Source organism: Myotis lucifugus, unplaced genomic scaffold (genome assembly GCF_000147115.1).
Source record: "Myotis lucifugus unplaced genomic scaffold, Myoluc2.0 scaffold_169, whole genome shotgun sequence".
NCBI lineage: Eukaryota > Metazoa > Chordata > Mammalia > Chiroptera > Vespertilionidae > Myotis > Myotis lucifugus.
In genome coordinates this window covers 2,849,130-2,855,425 of record NW_005871217.1, presented here as the reverse complement: position 1 = coordinate 2,855,425, position 6,296 = coordinate 2,849,130, and the positions used below count along the sequence as shown (strand labels likewise).

At 46.5% G+C, this 6,296-nt stretch overlaps 1 long non-coding RNA gene across 1 annotated transcript; it reads left to right on the top strand.

Annotated features, from left to right (window-relative positions):
• Positions 1-3,950: 3,950 nt before the first annotated feature.
• On the top strand, positions 3,951-4,904 carry LOC106698373. The gene is made up of 3 exons (XR_002831058.1): positions 3,951-4,049; positions 4,432-4,554; positions 4,763-4,904. It is a non-coding gene; the product is annotated as an uncharacterized LOC106698373 (long non-coding RNA).
• Positions 4,905-6,296: the final 1,392 nt, after the last annotated feature.

Sequence of the window (6,296 nt, the reverse complement as noted above, 5' to 3'; positions counted from 1 at the left end):
CCTTCTGAGGAAAGGAGGGAGGGAGAGACAACCAGGATGGCTGGGCAGCGGCGGCGGCGGAGGAGGACCCACGAGACACCAGCGAAGGAGGAGGCTCGAGACCGAGCAGTCCGACGGCATAACAGAAGTCCAAGAATGTAATTGTTGAACATTTCACGTTTCCATTTTCCTCCACTTGGAATTCATGATTTGATGGAATTCTTCTATAGGACTTTGTGGGAATGGTTATTTTCCTCAAGGTAGATTCCAAACGGTATAATTACTGAGTTAAAAATGTGTATTTAGGAGAGATCAACCAAAGGACCCGTATGCATGCATATAAGCCTAACCACTGGACACAGACACCAGGAGTGGGTGAGGGCATGAGTGGGGGGACAAGGACTCATATGTAATACCTTAATCAATAAAGAAAAAAAATGTATATTTATATTTATTTTTTAAAACTCTTAGTCTACAGTACACAATTGCTCTCCAGAAAGTGCCCTCCCACCAGAATTTTAGTTTGCTCAGGTTTTTTTTTTGTTTACCAGTATTTCTGATTCCTGCCAAAATTATAAAGAAAAATAGGCACCTTAATTTGCATAAGATAAAACAACCCAGAAGTACTAGAATGAGAATTTTGTGGCTTACTAACATTTCAGATGTGTTGAGAGAATTAGTTTAGCTTTTGCGGGGACGAGTTAGCTCCCTCTGATGTACCTTTTTTCCTGCAACCCTGCCAAACTTGCCTATAGTTTTACTAGCTCTTCTGTGAATTACATCAGATTTTCATCATAGGTGATCAGGTTGTCTGCAGATACGGCAGTTGGATGTCTCCTTTCCAATCTGGATGCCTCTTTGTGACTGGCTTCTAATAATGGGGTTGAATTTTCCTGCTTCTTTGCACGCGTGGTAATTGTAGATTGGATGCCAGACATTGAGACATTTTACCCAGGATGGTATCTATGCTCCCAAATATACTCTTGAGTTTTGTGCTGGGATTCTGTTAAGTTACTTGGAAACAGTTTGGCTCTATTAGACTAAGAAATCATCTTTCCTAGTAGGGTTCTTTTAAAAACATTGGAAATGGGTTTTAAATTTGATGACATGTATGCACCCCTGTGGAAGACATCTGTTGGTTTTGCCACCCAACATCCATTCCCCCTCCCCTGCTACCAGTGTCCTATTTCCACATAGATGTGCCCATCCCCCTGCCCTGGCAAACCAGAGCCCTGCTTTCCTGTAGCCCCGCTGATCCCATCTAACCAGTGACGCTTTTGGGGGGCTGCAGGGGTGCAGGCTGGCGCCAAACAGAAGGGCAGTTAGGGCAAGAAAGGCAAAACTCAGAGAACCAAATCTTGGATCCAGCCAAGAACTACCCCCTAATCTTTCAGTTGACCCAGAAATTCTTCCTTTGGCTCTAGCCAGGGTGGGTATTTTTTATTGTTTTATCTCTTTTGGTATCACTTGCAAATTAAAAATTAAAATCTAAATACGTAGTAGGAAAGAAATAATGAAAAGCAGATATGAATAAAATGTAAAATGATAGAGAATATACTTGAAACAGAAAGCTTTTTTAATACCAATAAAACTGATCAAAAGTACCCAGACAGTATGAGGAAAAATATTTGTGAACAAATTTGCTAATTTAGATGAAATGGACAAACTCCTTTAATGACTCAACTTACCAAAACTGACTCAAGAAAAATTAGAAAACCTATCCCGTAAATCTATCAAAGAAATAGAACAGAAAACTCCAGGCTCATGTGGCTTTATTACTGAATACTATGAAATACTTAAAGGAGAAATATTATCAATTCTATACAAAAATTTTCAGAAAGTAGAGGAGGGTAAACACTTTTCAAATCATTTTATGAGGCCAGTATTACATCATACCCAAACCTAATGAAGACATTACAAGGAAAGAAAGCCACAGACCAATATCCTTCATGAAGTTACACACACAAAACTTAATTAAATATCAGCAAACAATCTAGCAACCCATAAAGAGGATGATACATCAGGACCAAGTGAGATCTAGCTCAAGAATAAAATATTGGTCTCAAATCAAAAAATGAATCAGTGTCTTTGATCATATTCAGCAAATAAAGGGCAAAATACGGCCATTTCGATAGATGCAGGCAAAGCATTTAACAATATTCAACAGCCACTTATGATTTTTAAAAAAACACTCAGAAAAATACAACCAGAAGGAAACTTTCTTAATCTGAACAAGGGACTCTACAAAAATCCTATAGCTAACACGATACTGAATGGCAAAAGACAGAATCTGTTCAACATTGTCCTGGAAATCCTAGGCAGTGCACTATGAAAGAAAGAGAAATAAAAGTCATACAAATTGGAAAAAAAAGAGAAGTATCTTTATTCAGAGATGACATGTTTGTGTATGTAGAAAATCCTATCTACAAAAAAGAAAAGTGAAAGTTTAAAAATCACTATCATTTATAATGGTATCCCAAAACATGAAATACTTAGTAATGTACTTTATAAAATTACAAAATATTTACTGTGAAAACTGTTGCTAAGAGAAATTAAAGAAAACCTACTAAGTGGAGAAATAGGTCATGTTCATGGATTGGTAGACCCAGTATTCTTAAATTGAATGTTCTCACCACACCATTCTATAAACTTGATGCAAACCTAATAAAAATCCTGACTTTGCAGAAATTGACAAACTGATTCCAAAACGTATGTGGAAATGCAAAGAATCCAGAATAGGAACATCAACCTTGAAAAAGAAGAATAAAGTTGAAAGATATAAATGTGACTAAAAGAGAATACAGACAAAACGAAAAATTCATGCTTTGCTGGTGGAAATGCAAGTTGGCATAATCATATTGAAAAACAGTTCTTCAGTTTCTTATAAAGTTAAATTTCCACTTAACCGCATGTGCCAGGAAGGCCGCTTCTGCTATTTACCTGGTAATTAAAACCATATGTCTTCACGAAGACTTGTACATAAACTTTTGTATCGACTCTATTAGTAAAAAGCCCGATTTGGAAACAACCGAAATGTCCATCAACAGGAGAATGGTTACACCGATGATGATAAATCTGTGCAGCGGAATAGCACTCAGCAACAAAGAGGGATGGAGAAGTGACTGCAGCTCAGCATACCCCCAGGGCGGGGCCCCACCTGTCTCTGCAGATTCAGAGGCAGCAGCAGGTGGAGTGCATAGAGATGAATAGGCCAGGACTAGCCCAGAGGCACCGAGTCACTCCCAGAACTCGATGACAGGGCTCAACAAGCATATGTTACATGAGGGTGGCCGGGCAGGTGCTGCCAGCGGCTTTGACGCTCACCCGGAAGCCTGGTGTTCGGCCAGATAGCGGGAAACAGTCACGTTCCCAGCAGCCTCAGCACAGAAGCCCATAGGAGGCCTCTCTTGCCAGGAAACGAACGAGTGCGGAGGGGGCGGGAGGGGGGAGGAGGGAGTCTCTTTGCGCAGGCGCACTGGGGTTCAATTGTTGCGCAGGTGCTCGGGGCGTTCAATTGTGCGCGAAGGGATTGTTTGCGCAGGCGCCCTGGAGCCCTGGACACGCTGAGTGGCTTGCCAGTGAAAGGGTGGGACTTCCTGAGAAAGCCTCAGTCCCTCCTTAAATTGGGCTGAGGGGGCAGCCATCTTGAAGTTAGACTAGGAGGGGAACATGGATTTCGAAGCAGCCAAGCAGGCCACAGTCGAAGAAGAGGCAGGTTGTACGGCTAGTGCAGGGGAGTGCGTCAGTGGCCCTGGAGACCAGGGTGGAACTGGCGACGCTACCAGCCATGGTCTCCCCAGCGATCTGGGAGGCCAGTATGGTCCTCGTGGCCGTACTAGCCCTGGTGGTCCCGGCACCCAGAGTGGCCCTAGCAGCCCTCCTGGCCAGTGTGGTGCTGGCGGCCCCGACAATCAGGGTGGCCTTGCTTTCCCGGGTGGCCCTGGAGATGAGGAAACGACGGCAGCAGCAGCCATAGGTGCTCCTACTGTGGCACCGGCAGCAGATGTTTTTGGGCCAGGTAGACATGCAACATCTGTGGCTGCAGAGCCAGGAAACCGAAAGAAGATCTTGTATCCTTTCCGACGATGCCCTGAGGCCTGCTGGTCAAGGGATGGCTCAGGTTCATCCTGCGAGGCTAGGGCTGGCTTTTGGGGACAGGGCACAGGGCAGCCTGGGGAAGATAAAAATGGAGCAGGGAGGGGACCTGGGGTAGCCGGGTGGGAGGGGAGTGGACAGGTGGGGGGGGGGGCTGGAGGGAAGCGAAGCAGCCTGAGGGAGTGGCGGAGGTTGGACAGGATGAACTGAGGGTGGCCTGAGCCGGGGGTGGGGGTGGGAGTGGGGGCAGATGACTGGAGCGGGAGCCTGGGGTGAAGGCCAGCCTCTGAGGTATAAGGAAGCCCGAGGCACTGGAAAATTCAGCTGTGGATGGTGCCTTAACCACGTCTCCCACAGCAAGCTCGCTGTGCCTTTCCGGTGCTCCCTGGAGGCAGAGATGGCCCGAATAACGATGGACGATGAAAATGACCAGCAGGCCGTTCAAAGGGAGATCAAAATCAAGGGCACCGTGCTCTCTGTGTCAGTTGTAGAAGGAGTCCATAGCGGGGTGGGGGTGGGGGCAAGTGCTCAGGGGCTAAGAGCCAGTCTTAGCCAGAGAGGGGCCGTGTCATGCATACAAGGAGACACTCGAGTGTCAGGTCTGGTGGGGGAGGGGGGCGGGGGTGGAAGCGGGGTTGGGTGTAAGAGAGTCATCACCTTTAACTTGATTTTTATCCTTCACTTTTAGCAAATGGGCTGCTGACGACTTTGATCTGCTCCGAGTTTCCGTCAACACCTTCCTGGAAAAGCTTTCGCTGGTGATGCAGAACATTCAGTGCATTTGGCCTTTTATTCCAAGGAGAGTCAGCCGGGAAAGGAGGGCTGGGGCCGAACCCGGTGACCCTAACTAGGCACTTCCCAGGGAATTGATTCCTGGAGTAGTGCTACTCTCTAACCGGGCTCCGTTGTTGGCTCATATTGGCATTTGGCTCTCTATGCCCACTTGCTCTGTATCCTTGTTGCTTGAGAAAATGTGTCATTAAATGTTTGCTACTGCAGAGCTAGTGTTCTGTGTCTTTCTTTTCAGCGACCATACCTGCTCATTTTGTTGCCTTTGTCCTCATGTAGTAGAGGTGGGGAGGTTCTGGGAGTCAGATAGTGGTACAAAGCAACTGAAGCAATTGGGAAATGGAAGGAAATAAAAATCAATTGTGTCCTGACATTCAGCACTAAATAGTGTCAACATTTTGGAATATTTTTTGTAGTTTTATACTTGTATTTAATACATTAAATGAAGTGCTAATATAAATGTACAAGATTATTAGAAGTATGTTTTTGCAAGTTTGCCATTAATTTCTCCTAAAAATATTTCATTGAACATGTGAACATGACCTTTTTTTTCTTTCTTAATCCTCACCTGAGGATATTTTTTCCATTGATTTCTAGAGAGAGTGGAAGGGAGGGAGGAGGTTGCAAGAGAGAGAAACATTGATGTGAGAGAGACACAGCGACTGGTTGCCTCCCATACATGCCCCTACTGGGACTGGGGAACCTGCAACCAAGGTACTTGCCCTTGGCCGAGAATCAAACCTGAGACCCTGAGGTCCATGGGCCGACTCTAAGCACAGAGTCAAACGAGCTAGGGCTTACCTCTTTTTTAAATTTGTTTCCCCAAGGAGACTAGTGATGTCTGGGGACACGGCACAGCCCTGTAAAAATCAGCAAACTTCTGTTTTGTTTTTTTGTTTTTTGTTTTTTTTTTTTGGGGGGGGGGGTTGGGTAACAGGCAGGGAAGACAGGAAAACAGGGAAGCAGAAATACAAAGAGGGGTTGATTTTTCACTCAGCCAGGAGAGGGGGTGGAATGTTCCCCCAGCCCTCAGAGGGCAGGGGAGGGGACCTCTCCATCAGGGCATAGGAGTGGGGATGGACCCCAGCATTGGAGGGGTGAACCAAGGAGGCTGGGGGTGGGTCCCAGGCGCTAGAGGGCAGACCCCTGGGACCTGGGGGTGGACTCCAGCAAAGGGAGGAGCATGGACCCCAGGAGCAGGCAGATAGACCCCCAGATGGTGGGTGGAACCCGAGAGCTGGAGGGGGGCAGCTGGAGAGGGCTCATGGGCTCTGAGGGTGCAGACCTACTGGGTGGAATCAGGGACAAAGGCAGGCCTCCTGCCAGGGGTGGAGACAAAGACTCGGGTATTTGTGCCACCTTGGGGGCCAACCATTCAACAGTGGGGGTGGCAGCTGCTTCACCCCAGGAGGCACTGCAGTGGGTGGCTTCTC